The 15,322-nt window shown below is 36.3% G+C and overlaps 2 pseudogenes; both read right to left on the minus strand.

Moving 5' to 3' along the window:
• Positions 1-3,922: 3,922 nt before the first annotated feature.
• Positions 3,923-11,634, minus strand: LOC104789420 (uncharacterized; annotated as a pseudogene).
• A 2,001-nt stretch (positions 11,635-13,635) lies between these two features.
• Positions 13,636-14,361, minus strand: LOC147944227 (YDG domain-containing protein At5g47160 pseudogene; annotated as a pseudogene).
• Between the last annotated feature and the right edge of the window lie 961 nt (positions 14,362-15,322).

A 15,322-nucleotide genomic window follows, 5' to 3' on the forward strand; every position in this document is an offset into this window, starting at 1 on the left:
ACAGAGAAATATCTGCTCCAACTACATATGTCCACCTATACCTCTCTAGGCCGATACCTCTTGAGAATAATCTCATACCAGTCATCTACAACCGCTCCATCCTCTTAACATAAGGTGGAAAGTCCTCAACATCCGCAGCCCTCAGCTGCATCCCGCCACATGCGGCACAACTGGAGCCTACACTGGTACCTCACTTGGTAACCGCTCCAACAACACGCCAACAGATCCGCCAAGTGATCATCTCAACCCTGGGCTCCACCTGCTGCAACCCCACACCTGGGTTCCCAGCACCCCCGGCATGCTCACCGGCTAACCCCCCTCTGGTCCCTCCAGATACGCTTGCGACCTTCTGACGTACCTCCCCGTGGAACTCTGGACCGCACACTCGCTGGCCTCGGGACCCGCCCGACCATGACCACGACCAAGTCTCTGTCCACGACAAACAACTCAAAACACCTTTAACCACTACACTTCCAGGAACAGAGGCTAACAAGCAATAGAAACAAACCAAAACCACACAAAGAAACATAACAATAACTCACCGTGGAATCTCACTGAAGGCTCGAAGAGGATGTTCTAGGACTCCATGCCACACACAATTGACTAACTCACATAATCAATCAAAGCATGCAAATCTCAAACATCTACAGCACAAAGCCTAGTGAACCCAAACCTAGAACCGTAAGGGCTCTGATACCAAACTAAAACGACCTGACCCGTTTTTTTTTTTTGAATAATAAATAATAAATATATTAATATAATATAATAATAAACAACTAAGCTAGTGGTCCCATACCCACTAGCCACCTAACCACAATCACACCAAACAGCGGAAATAATAAAACCAATAAACCAATAATCAATATCAATTAAACCGTAATAATTCCAAAATTATAAGCTAAAGATCCTATCAATATAAATCATAGAACCAGCAATCCTAAACAACATTCTAGGACTCAACTCTAGCAACCTAACAAAAGCCAGACAACAACCAAACAGAGCCACTAGACATCCTCCTCTTCATTGCCATGATCCCATGGTCACACTTTGCCTCTACCTGCACTACAAACACAATGAGTTGCGTGAGTATTACCAGAAATACTCAGTGAGGCGATCCTCCCATCTACGAGCTATACACACAAGCAAATCAAGAGTATAACTACAAATAAAATATAACAAACCAACTATTTAAACAGAACATCCAATAACACTTTCACCACACCTACACATCATCACACAAAACAAGTCATACAACCCAATCGCTTAGATAAGCTCATGGTCACGCACTCACCTTAACAAGTGATTCACGAAAATAACTACAACCAAATGAGAGGCTCTCCAATATCCAAGAACAACCAAACTCGCTCCTACAACCAATCACAACAACAAACAAACATTGAAAACAAACTGATAGAAAAATCAGAAAAGAACAACCTCACAAGTGAAACTACGAAATCAAAACGAACCGTTAACTTTCTAATCCCTTCGGTGAAAAGCAAGGTCTATACCTCCAGAAGATTCCCACAAAATTTCAGCACGATCAGATAACAGATGAAACCGCAATAGTCCCCGTAACACCCGCTGATCTCAATCCGCGAATGAGAAGAAACGTCCCACAAAACTGCCAATATCTCCTAGAAAATTAACTCAAATTTACTTCAGTCAAAAGGAGAGTGTACGAAAATCTCTTAGCTACAACCCTACCAAAAATCATTACCTTTCAAAATGATTTGACCAGTCGGATCCTCCTTCTCCCAAACCCTGACAGACTTGACAGTTCTGTTTCTCTCTTAACTCTAAGAAAAAAGCTTGATCTCCTTCTCTTTCTCCTTTACACCAAATAACCAAGACTTATCTTTCTTTCTCTCCCTCCCTCTGATGAAAATGTCGACCAAAACACAAAAAACATGAGAGGAGGCGTGACTTTGAGAAAGAGATTAAGGGTTTTCGGTTTAATTAGATTAAACTAGGATTTAATTAAACCAAAATTAATTAAAATCCACTCTTTTGGTTTACTAAACATAACTCAAATTCTATTTCCGGAACACGAATGTTACATTATTGATCAAAAATCAAAATTTTATTTTTACATATTGAAAAAAAATTCAACAATAAAAAAATACAACATTTAAAAAAAAAAACTATCAAGTACTTTGATTTTCCCATAACATATTTGCAATATTGTCTTTTTTTTTTTGACCTCTGCAATATTGTCTCTTATTTGCGTCATATCTTCTCAATCTGCTATCCTTGATGCATCCGTGTCACCTATATCATGCTCAAAATTTTGGTTGTTGTTTGTCTCAGTCATTACATCTGTGAAATCTGCATCTGAAAATTTTGAAATCCTGATGAAATTATGTAGTTCCACTATAGCCATTACCACTATTTTTTGAATATGAACATTATATCTTGGAAAATCAGAAAGTATCCCCCACTTTTTCTTTCACACTCCAAACGTTCTTTCAATAACAGAACGTAAAGATGCATGACATTGGTTAAACAATTCATGTTTATTTCTTGGAGGAGGGCCATAATAGAATTGGGACATGTGATACCTCACAACTCGATTTCGTGATGATCTATAAGGAGCAATAAATTTTTGTTTGTTTGGATAGCCATAATCAACAAGATAATACTTCTCCAATGGAGGCAAAGGAAACTCAGTATCACTTTGTTGTGTCATTTGCAGAACAGTTGTATCGTGGTATGATCCTGGTGCTCCATTCCAGATATATGTGAATAATATATTCGAATCACATATTGCCATGATGTTCAATGACGCATTAGCGTGTCGATTCCAATACATTCCTTGTAACTCAGGCTTTACTTTGACGTATACATGAGTCCCATCCATAGTTCCAACAAATCCACTAAAATATGGCCAATAACTCTCGTCAACTTGAAGTCTATCAGGAATTCGATAGAGTTCTTATCTTGTTGGAGTTCTAATATAATCACATGCCAATAATTCAGTTGCCGTAAGAAATTGCCTAAATTTTCTCTGTACAGTCTCTTGATTTCGGCCAAATCTTAAACCAACATCTCTTTGAACTTCATTGTGTCCGCATATCCGTAAAAACATAGCCACATTTTCTTCAATACTTATATTTAATGTTGATTGTAGACCATAATTTTTTTGCAACATATTACACAATTTTGTGAAATATGCTAGTGACATCCGTAATAACTGAAGACAAGCAGCAGCATCATGTTGTAGTCAATGTCATATATTTCTCCATCCCATACCTCCATCAGTTTGAGCTGGTGCTCTTTGAAAATATCAATCATAATAAGCCAAAGCTGGTTGAATTACTAACTCTTCCAATTGTTCATTTTCCAAATTCTACAATTCAACACTCTCATCATAATTTAGATTGTTTGGGTATTTTCATCGCAGCTGACATATAAAAAATGCCTGAAATTACAAACGATATTTCAATAAAGATAAAATTATTTTAAAATCTCACAAATTACATAAAACTTAAAATTAACAAATACAATATAAATCATAAAAGAACAACAGCGATATTTATTACACACAAAGCCACATATTATTCATCTCCTACATCACTTTGATGACTTTCATTTGGTTCTTGCGGGGTTCCCAAAATATTGAAAAGGCCTCCCGGTCTAGCTGTTTCTGGCAGTCGTTCAGATTCAAAATATTAGTGAAACCGAGATCGGCTGAAGTTTCTTGTTAAGTATTCCTCACAATTTCACTTCGATCACCTAGTGAAAATTCATATTGAACATTTGTTGCAGTTGTTCCAGATGAACCGCATTGCTGAAAATTTGATGTTTGTTGCCATGGATGTAAGTTGGATAGTGTGCTCCACTGTGAAGTATTTGGTGGTGTGCCCCATTGTGGAACATTTGGAGGTGTGCCCTATTATGGATGAGCATTTGGTGGTGTGCCCCACTATGGAGCATTTGGTGGTGTGCCCCATTGTTGATAACCAGGAACCCAACAACCAAGTGGATTTTGCCCTTCTAAATTATTACCCACATATATGGACTACCAGATGATAGACCTCATGAATGCGGACTCCCAAATGAATGACCTAAGCTTAACTGTTTGGGCACATCTTGGTTGTTCCGTGAAACACTAGTCATAGCTTCTAAAAATTGTAGCTTATCTTCGTCAATGCTTCCTGCTATGTCAATTGATATGCTCAAATTAACCCTAGAGCTACTCTCTCAAATTAAGAGATCAATGCAGTACTTAGGGGTCAAATTCCACAGAGACTCAAGACTACACAATAAATTATAGAGTTTTTCAATTATGCTAAACAGATTAAATTAAACTAAAACAAAAGCAATGCAAAATATTAATATTAAAGACTGTTGTAAATACAGGAGATCAAAAAGCTAGGCCTAGGGAATTTCTTTGGAAATTATGAAATATTAAATAAATCAATTAATTAGGATTCAAACAATTAAGAACAGATCTAGAACTCTAAACACTTTTGTAAATTAAATCAGTTCTCACTGCAAATAATATCTAAATTTAAAACCAGAAAATCCAAATCTCTTTGTAAAATTCTAGGTAATAAATCAGCAATAAAATCAGGTTTAGATTGCTCACAAAATTATTAAATCAAATCTCTTTGCAAGAAATAATTTTGCTCATCAAAAGGTTTTATCAGGAAAATCAATTATATTCTCATATCAATTTATTTTCCTAGGGTATTAATTCTATATGGCCAATCAAGCATTAATATGAAGAACAACCTAAGATGAAGATCTAGCAAGATAAAGAATCCTAAATAAACAGATCTAATAATTCATAAAATCCCTGTGAAAAACCCTAAACCTAACAAACAAATTACTCAGACATAATCAATGAAGAACAAGACATAATTCTGAATAATATGCAATTGAAATTAAAAAGAGTAAGAAGGAGTTCAAGAAATTCTTCTCTCAAAGCAGATCTCTATCTCTCTCCAAAGCTCTCAAAATCTCACAGGGTTGCAGGAAAAATAAAACTTGATAGAATAAAACTTGAGGGTTTAGAAAACCTAAAAACTATATATATATGTCCTAAAACACGTCAGGGACTAGTCTTGCAAATATGGAAAACTTTGGGGCAGATTTGTAAAACTTCCAAATTTGGCTCTCTCGTCGGTTTGGACTGGGTGTCGATCGATGCTCAGGCAGTGTCGATCGACACCATCTCCTCTGATCGATTCCAAGTTGATTTCTTGCGGATTATTGCTCCAAACTGATCCAAATTGCTCCATTTCGCTCCTTTTATGCTAAAAACCTGTAAAGACTCAAAAACAATCTAGAAAACAAATCAAAAGACTCTAAAAGACTCCTTATATCATGGTTAAAAATCACAAAAACCATGATATATCAACTCCCCCAGACTTAGCCTTTGCTTGCCCTCAAGCAAAACATAAGCTTAGACATGTGAAAGAGGTTTGAAAACAGGGATCTCACTCAATTGCATGATGATTCTTATTCACACTCTTCATTTACCTGACTCAAAAACTTACTACTTATACTTAACCATGATTAGCATCAACATCCCTTACTCAAATCCCACAATCCCTTGGAATCTCTGAAATCTCCATTGTCATCTCATTAGTCAATATTAAAGCACAAATAAGGTGAATTCTTACCTTGGGTGTATTGATCAGTGGCATATGGACTCTTTTCAGGCTAAGACATTCTTCTTACATCTCCTTTCCTCTCCCTTTTCTCACTTCCATTATTTTTTTTCTTCTTTTTTTTTTCTAAATCAAAGGTGTAAGCGAATACCGGGATCATCGGTAATTTACCTACCCCTCGCTTCCAAGCTTTGTGTGATCATTTGACTCAAGAGTAGAATAATGAGGTCACAAGTAATTTACCTACCTCTCTAAACTGATCAAAATCATTTCATCTTTTATTCCTTTTTTTTTTTAAGCACTGAAGGGAAGAGAGAGGGGAGACATACTTTGAAAAATTGCATTGTCTTGTATGGCCTGAAGAAGAAGTCTAGTCCACTGATTTCCAACCTCAAAGTAAGAGATTAAGTCCGGTTAAAATCCTGATAAAGGTTGAGACAACGTTAGATCAATCAGATATCCGTTGAATAAGGGCTTTCAGGATTGTTGATAAGGCTCATAGTCTTTCTAAGCTTCAGTTCTGAGATCAAGCATAAACAAATAATCATTAGAGTGTTAGCCAAATAAGAGAAATCATTAATCAAGATCATAATTCCCAAAGACAAAAAGAAAAATTTTGAAAAATTTGACTCAAACTTTATGGTTTTGACTGACACAACTGAAACTCAAAAACAGAAAACATAGTTAGTAACTAACCTCCCCCAGACTTAAACAACACTGTCCTCAGTGTTATCAAGTAAGAGGAAAGCAAAAATAAAAATAAAATAAACAAAAATCAAAATCAAAATCAAAAGAAAAACCTACCAGTGGGTTGCCTCCCACTAAGCGCTTGTTTTCAGTCATTAGCTTGACTGTGTTGGAGCTCAGGCATCTGGAGGAGCAGAACATGGCATTAAAGTCCTCTTCATCCAAGGGGGTGTATAAGCTTTAGGTGCATGAGGTCTGCCAAGGATGTGAGGAACAGGACCAGGATGGGATTTAGGGATTGGTTTGCCTCTCTTATGTCCTGCAAAATCATCAACAGAAGAAACAAGCACTCTACGATAATCTCGTGGCTTGGTTAACTGCAAAACAGTTTTTGTCTCTTTGAAATTCTTGTTGATGATAGGAGGAATTTTTGGAGAAGGAGAGGTGTACCTTTGCCTTACCTGAGGGCTTTGGAGTGTGGATTGATGACTCTTCTGTTTGGGAACAGGTTTCTGTCTTGGAGCTTCAACTTTGGACAAGCTTTGTCTCGGATGTGGAGGGGTGTCGATCGATACCCTCTTGGTGGCATCGATCGACACTGAGCCTGATGCTCGTGTTGCAGAAACTTTTTCAACAGAAAAAGTCTGTCCATCAATAGTAGGAGCCCTCCTCAGCTTATCCATCTCGAAATTCAAACTCAAACCATCCACATTCAGTGCTATGTGTCCCTTCTTCACATTAATGATGGCACCAGCTGTAGCCAAGAAAGATCTTCCTAAGATGAGAGGATCTTTAGGCTCTTGATCATACTTCAGCACCACAAAGTCAGTGGGAATCATGAAGTTGCCAACCTTAACTGGAATATCCTCTAAAACACCTTCAGGAATTCTTGGGGAGTGATCAGCCAAGATAAGAGAAATCTGAGTTGGCTTGAATTCTGTCATCCCAAGTCTCACAGCAACAGAATGTGGCATCAAGTTGATGCTAGAGCCAAGGTCACAAAGTGAGTGAGAAAATCTTCCTGCTGAGATTGAGCAATCAAGTACAAAGCTTCCAGGATCTGGTAACTTCTTAGCAGTCCTACATTGAATGATTGCACTCACTTCCTTAGAGACAACTCTTCTCTCCTTCTTCCTCTGAACAGGCTGGTTCAACAGAATTGCACTAACATCCTTAGTTAGCAATGCTCCTTCTTCAGGGCTCAAACCATTGGATACCATTCTCTTAACATAGCGCTTGAGTGGTGGTGAAAGCTTTACTGCATCAATCAATGGCATCTCAATCATCACCTTGTCCATCATTGCCTTGCATCTAGCTTCCTCCATCTCTTGCTTAGACTTTCTTGGCTTGGGAAAAGGAACCTTTGGCTTGTAGATCCTCTCAACTGTTGGAACCTGAGATTTTGCAGCTTCTGGTTCCGTCTGAAAGGAGTGTCGACCGACACCCAGGTGGTGTCGATCGATGCCATCATCTGGATCCGACAGATTGGCCGATTTTTCTCCTTGTTCTGCAGAAAAAATTTCACCATCATCTTCATCTCTCACTGATATGGCATTGCAAGCATGTCTGGGGTTTGACTCAGTTCTTGCTAGAAGATAATTCTCTTGCCTTTTGACAGACCCAGCAGTCTGTGCAACTTGAACCTCTAGCTTCTTAACATGAACATTCAATGCTTCTATCTTCCCATTCAGTTCAGTGTAGACATTGTCAATCTTTCCATTGAATGTCACTGTCAGATTCTCTTGTCCTTGCAGAAGCTGCTCAAGCATGGCCTCCATTCTACTCTCTGAAGAATTCTTAGGAGGTGGAGACTGATAAGATGAATTCCCATAGGTTCTTGTATAGCCATTGTTCTGTTGCTGCTTCTGATACTCTGGCTTGGAAGTGTAGCCTGAAGAGTTCCCACTGTAAGGCCTATTGCCTTGCTGATTTCCAAACCGCTGTCCCTGATTCCCATACACATAGTTCACATCTTCCTCTTGGTGTCCTTGATCAGGTTCTGGCTCATATGTCTCAACCTCAGCAGCAAAATGAACAGATTTCTTACCCATAAGGAGATTATGCACTGAATCCAACTTAGCATTAACAGAAGCTAACTGGTTTGAATCAAATCCTCCATGCAATCTATTTCTTTCAGCATCTGCTCCCTTAGTGCTATTGCTAGAAGCCAAATTCTCAATCAAAACTTCAGCATCTTCTGGCATTCTTGTCTTGAAATTCCCATGACTTGCAGCATCCAAAGCTAATTGATACTTCCAGTCACACCCTCTGAAGAAGATACTCAACAGTTGTACCCTTGAAAAACCATGGTGTGGACAATCCCTCTGATAAGCTTTGAATCTCACCCAAGCTGCCTTGAAAGCTTCATCTGGTCTTTGCTTGAAAGTGGATAGCTTGACTCTCAACTCATCTGACATTGCATCATCATAGAAATGGTTTAGGAAAGCCACTTTGACTTGTTGCCAAGATGTCAAAGATCCAGCTGGCAACTGCTTCAACCACTGAGATGCCTCTCCTGCAAGTAAGTATGGGAAGAGCTTGCAGAATATGAAGTCCTCAGTCACTCCATTAGCCTTGATATGGTCCAGAGGCTTCTCATTGGGCAAAGCAGAGAAAGGTCTCTGCCCAACTAGTTGAAAGTACGCAGGTTTCAACTCAAAATCATTCCTCTGAAAAGGGGGAGGAACAATAGCAGACCGGTTCTCATACACCAGATCAGCCCTATTGTAGTCAGCAATGGTCCTGATCAAGTCCCGGTTTTGCTCATGTCGTCGAACGAGGTTCTGTACGTGGTTGGCAGCTCCACGCACGTCTGCAGGTGGGTGTCGATCGATGCCACCTGGTTGGTGTCGATCGACACCAAGATCCGGATCATCAACGATACCAGCTTGCTGGTTCACGACAGCCTGCTCGTTGACAACAGGTTCAGGAATCACGTTTCCTTCTGCATCAAGCTTTTGGCCATGCTCATTGCGCAAGTGTCCCTCTTGATCCCTCAAAACACCAGCCTCATCACGCATCAGAATGATCGTATTAACCATCTTCAGAGATTTAGCTGCTTTTCTATTCTCACGCTCAAGTTTTCCCAACTCTTGGTTTGACAAATTCACAGTAGGACCAGATTTGTTGCTCCTTGTGTGAGGTCTAGGAGGCATGCACCTGAAACACCAAAGAGAAGAAAAACAAAAACGTGTAAGTAGAAAATAAAAAGAAAAATTTAGACGAAATTAAAAACTTAAATCTAATGGTAGAATAAGAGAGTCCCCGGCAACAGCGCCAAAATTTGATATGCTCAAATTAACCCTAGAGCTACTCTCTCAAATTAAGAGATCAATGCAGTACTTAGGGGTCGAATTCCACAGAGACTCAAGACTACACAATAAATTATAGAGTTTTTCAATTATGCTAAACAGATTAAATTAAATTAAAACAAAAGCAATGCAAAATATTCATATTAAAGACTGTTGTAAATTCAGGAGATCAAAAAGCTAGGCCTAGGGAATTTCTCAGGAAATTATGAAATATTAAATAAATCAATTAATTAGGATTCAAACAATTAAGAACAGATCTAGAATTCTAAACACTTTTGTAAATTAAATCAGTTCTCACTGCAAATAATATCTAAATTTAAAACCAGAAAATCTAAATCTCTTTGTAAAATTCTAGGTAATAAATCAGCAATAAAATCAGGTTTAGATTGCTCACAAAATTATTAAATCAAATCTCTTTGCAAGAAATAATTTTGCTCATCAAAAGGTTTTATCAGGAAAATCAATTATATTCTCATATCAATTTATTTTCCTAGGGTATTAATTCTAGATGGCCAATCAAGGATTAATATGAAGAACAACCTAAGATGAAGATCTAGCAAGATAAAGAATCCTAAATAAACAGATCTAATAATTCATAAAATCCCTGTGAAAAACCCTAAACCTAACAAACAAATTACTCGAACATAATCAATGAAGAACAAGACATAATTCTGAATAATATGCAATTGAAATTAAAAAGAGTAAGAAGGAGTTCAAGAAATTCTTCTCTCAAAGCAGATCTCCATCTCTCTCCAAAGCTCTCAAAATCTCACAGGGTTGCAGGAAAAATAAAACTTGATAGAATAAAACTTGAGGGTTTAGAAAACCTAAAAACTATATATATATGTCCTAAAACACGTCAGGGACTAGTCTTGCAAATATGGAAAACTTTGGGGCAGATTTGTAAAACTTCCAAATTTGGCTCTCTCGTCGGTGTGGACTGGGTGTCGATCGATGCTAAGGCAGTGTCGATCGACACCATCTCCTCTGATCGATTCCAAGTTGATTTCTTGCGGATTATTGCTCCAAACTGATCCAAATTGCTCCATTTCGCTCCTTTCATGCTAAAAACCTGTAAAGACTCAAAAACAATCTAGAAAACAAATCAAAAGACTCTAAAAGACTCCTTATATCATGGTTAAAAACCACAAAAACCATGATATATCATCAATAAAATACTTAAGCCAAAAAAACTAACTCCTTAAATGCGTTAATGCATGCCCAATAAAATTTTTTGTACTTTGGTAGATCTAGCGCAATGAATATTGCTTTTGGTTTTTTAAATTCATCATAATCATCTTCGTCAAAACCACTGGGACGAAGTTGTTGAAAACTTTGTCGTTGAAATTCTCTATACCCAGCAATGGTGTTTTGTATAGTTGTTTCAAATGATTGTCGCCTACGATTTTCTCTTGAACCACTTCCAATAGAAACTAGGAAGCTTCGCCCAGATTTTTGTAAGCTACTCCCACGTCTACCAGTCGACTGCAGATTTAGTCTACTTCATTGTTGGCTTCTAGGAGCGGAATGTTGTAAGGTTTCATTGTCATCAATAGTAACAAGATACACTTCTTCTTCTTCTTCTTCTTCTTCTTCTTCTTCTTCTTCTTGCATCTCAAGAACTTGTGCTTGTGGTTCATCATCACTATCGGCTTCTGAGTCATAATGATCCTCATCACCATCTCCATGCTCGTTAAGCAATTGTTCTCTTCTTTGACGAACCGAGTGTTCAGATTATGATTGAACATCATGTAATGCGAGACATCATTTTATCACGTCCCAAAACTCAGGCTGTTTTCGGTTTAAGTTTTTCTTATTAATTTGCAGCCTTAAAATTAAAGTGAATTAATTTTAAAACCTAAATTTTATCAAGTTTTATCACAATCTGAACCTAAATTTTAAAACCTAAATTTTATCAGAATCAACCGTAATCCCAGTTTTCTGCATAAGAACATTCCATCTTTTGTAATTTCTTTGAATTCATCATGTTTGTTTTTGAAGAAACCATAAGTTATATCCATGTTGAACGCTTGATTGAACTTTCTAATATATTACTCTCTACCGATCGTAGTAGGATTCTTAAAAGTGTAATTAGATATGGCAATTGTTTTGTCAAACAATTGAATTGTACTTGTCTTTGTTCTACATATGTCGTTTACACAATATTAATTATTATATAAAATTATATAGTAATTTCGAAAAAAGAAAAACATATATTTACCCGAACTGTTGTCTCTATTGGAGGAGTTAAATTTTGTTTGGATTAGTAGAAGTTCCTCTTCTTGAAGGATTTGTGTTCCGTCGACGATTAGATGACATATCTACGTTAAATATAATAAATCAATTATGATGAATCCAATATAATTAAAAAATAATAACAGTAGTAAACATTACTACAAGAGCAAATATAAATATATATTATAATTAACAAGAGTAACAATTTGCATGAGGAAATTAGTAATTTTTTGTTAATATTTCTAAACTAAATTTTTGAATATTTTTAAACTAAATTTTTAAAAATAAAATTCTGAAAATAACTAAGTTGATTTTGTACATAGTACTGTTTTAAATTAAATATTTTTAAAACACTATATGTAGTAAATATATGTATCTATTTAAAAGTTAATAAAATATATAACCTACTACTACTATAATAAATTTTTAAATTGCAAAACATAAATTAATAAATATTGAAGAGTTGTTGTGATTTTTTAGATATGCTGCACAGATACATCTGTATATATATATATATATATATAGCTTATTTAAATATAAAAAATTAGAAAAATGATTATTCACCGTGAATTTCTAATGGACCGCTGTATAACACATTTCTCTTGTATTGAAACGCGGTCCTCTGTCAATCTTGTCACAAAATTCGCAATTTTTTTTTTGAAAAAAAGTCAATTTGTTGTAAAAGTCTTGATTGGTGACTTTAGTATATTTTTGATTTTTTTTTGAAAAACGCCAATTTGTTCTAAAAATCTTGATTGATGACTTTAGGTTGTGAATGAAAACATCATAAAAGCGGTTTTGGAAGGTGTTTCTGTGAAAACCGCATAAAGTCACCATTCATGCAAAAAAATATTAATTTAAGTTTTTCAAAAAAAAAAATAGTGATTCGCAGTTTTACCTAACAGTTTTTGTCTTGGACCACCTTTATAATCAACCATGCCTTTTATCCAGCGGATTTGAAACTGCAACAGTACTACAATGTTTTTTTAATAATTTTTAATACTGATATGCTTTCTCTCTTCTTTTTTTTGGCAAAACAAATATACAAAAAAACATTCTTCTTCTCTTCTTTCTCTATTAAATTATAAATAACCAAAATGTTAGTAACTTATGAATAATAGTTTTAGCTGGGAATAAAAAATATTTACATAAGAAGCTAAATTTTAATTTAAATAAATCTAGATAATTATTGTTCTCAATATTTTTTAATTAACGCAAAAGATATAGATGTTTACAATTATATTAATTTTTTATATTTTTACTAATCTACTCATACAAATATAGATATTTTTTTGTCAACCATTGGGCCACAACTTGCCGGCCCATTAGCCAAATCCCTACATTCGTAAGGAGCGGGACTCGATCCCTGATGTGATGGTGTCTTCTACAAATGGACTTACCTTCTGCCACTGCACTAAGGTCACTTCACCAATCATCGATCACGACAAATATTATAGTAACAATATATATATATATATATATATAACTTTGTTATGAACCGCAATTATTCTTTTCACCAATCAAAAATTGTTGTGTATCACTAAATCGGTATAAACCGCATTTGTCCCACAAATATATTTCTTCCACATGAACCGCAATTAAACCGTACCGCACTATCAATTTTTTTGTCCCCCACAATAAAATACGCTTTTACCATTTGGATCTTAGCATCTTTTTGAAAAACGCAACTCAAAAACCATTTTTAATGGTTACCATAATTGGCCTATAACTAAACTTAAAGTTATCAAAATAAAATATATTTTTTGGTCACTATACACATTTCAAGACTAAAAGTAATGTTTCCAGTCCATAGAAGGTTGACCTGGAGATCTACAAAGTTTTAACTTTAAAATAACATTACATCCTGGTTCATTATCTTCCCAATAATCTTGAACCACGTACAGACCATCATAGACATAATGCTTTCCTCTACTGTCCGACCTCTTCAACCCACTTATGACCCTCACTGGAGATTTTAACCTCATGCTGTTGACTAGAGCCAAATTTCCCATAACCATTTTCTGGTCGTGAAATACTTTTTGATCATTGCCCATAATGTTACCTCCTTCGCCAGAGTAGATGGGGACATCTGACTGGAATTTGTCGTTGTAGTCACTACCTTCTGATGCTACAATGCTCGTATCTAACACTTTATCTCTTTTATGCATATAATCAATCCCACGAGCAATGTTCAAATCAAGACCAACAAGACTGATTTCCATTTTATACTGAAACTCATCCCCAACATGGACTCCGGGCACTTGTCCAATCATTCTTGTACCATTGACTTTCTTACCCGACTCCAAGAGAACATCCCTTGTGTCATGATGAACACTAGTCGTGGCAGTTGATTTGCCTCGTCTTGCAGCCTTATCCTGAGCCAGCTCTTCAAACACAATTTTGAAAATTTGCAGGGTTTTCAGAACCTTCTCATGTGGGCTAAGAACATGTGTATCCAGAGGGAGTTTTGGATTGAATTCTCTTCGATCTTCTGCAACAGTACTGGATCCCATTTCTTGCCAAAATCATAAGGAAACAAAAGAGTTTCAACAAACTATGCATCAAACACACAACAAAACAGAACGAAAACGAAATATATGAGATGAATGATTATAAAGCAGAGTTGGAGAAAACTGAAAGCATATTATAGACGGATAAGTGTAAATCTAATAGGATTAGGATTTATAGTTTAAATCTCAATTTGATAAGGCTTAGGAACCTATTAATTAGGCCTGTGTTCGTATCTCTTGTCTTGTATAAATACTTGTGTGAGGTCATTATTCAACACAAGTCAGTTTGATAACCAATTCTACATGGTATCAGAGCTTATATCTAGTAAACCTTCTTAAATTTTCTTTTTTTTTCTTGTTTCTTGCGTGTCAAGTAAACGATGTCAGGGGTAGAAGATGGTTCTTCTGCAATCAAATCTCCGGCTGCAGTGCAGCAACCACACACTGTGGTAGTTTCGCCGTATCTACTGTCAAGTTCAGACAATCCAGGTGTTATGATCTCGTCTTTCATGTTGACATGTGATAATTATAATAAATGGTCAACCGACATGGTGAACACACTTGAAGCCAAGCGTAAACAGGCTTCATCAATGATTCAATCTGCAAACCATCTCCAGGTGATCCAAATTTTGAGAATTAGACAGCCGTGAACTCATTGATTGTTGGCTGAATATGTTCTTCAATTAAACCGAAGGTGAAATCCACAGTGATTTTCATCTTTGATCCTCATCAGTTGTGGAAGGATTTGAAAGAACGCTTTTCTGTGGGTAATAAAGTTCGTATTCATCAACTCAAAGCTCAACTCGCAGCATGTCGTCAGGATTGTCAACAAATACTTGAATACTATGGTCGCTTAAGTAAACTTTAAGAAAAATACCAAATTTAGAAACCAATAAAATCATGTACATGTGGGTTGTGTACTTGTGGTGCTACTCTCGAATCACATAAGAAATGGGAGGAAGAG

The sequence above is a fragment of the Camelina sativa genome, chromosome 5, assembly GCF_030686135.1.
Source record: "Camelina sativa cultivar CO46 ecotype springtype chromosome 5, ASM3068613v1".
In the NCBI taxonomy this organism is placed as follows: domain Eukaryota; kingdom Viridiplantae; phylum Streptophyta; class Magnoliopsida; order Brassicales; family Brassicaceae; genus Camelina; species Camelina sativa.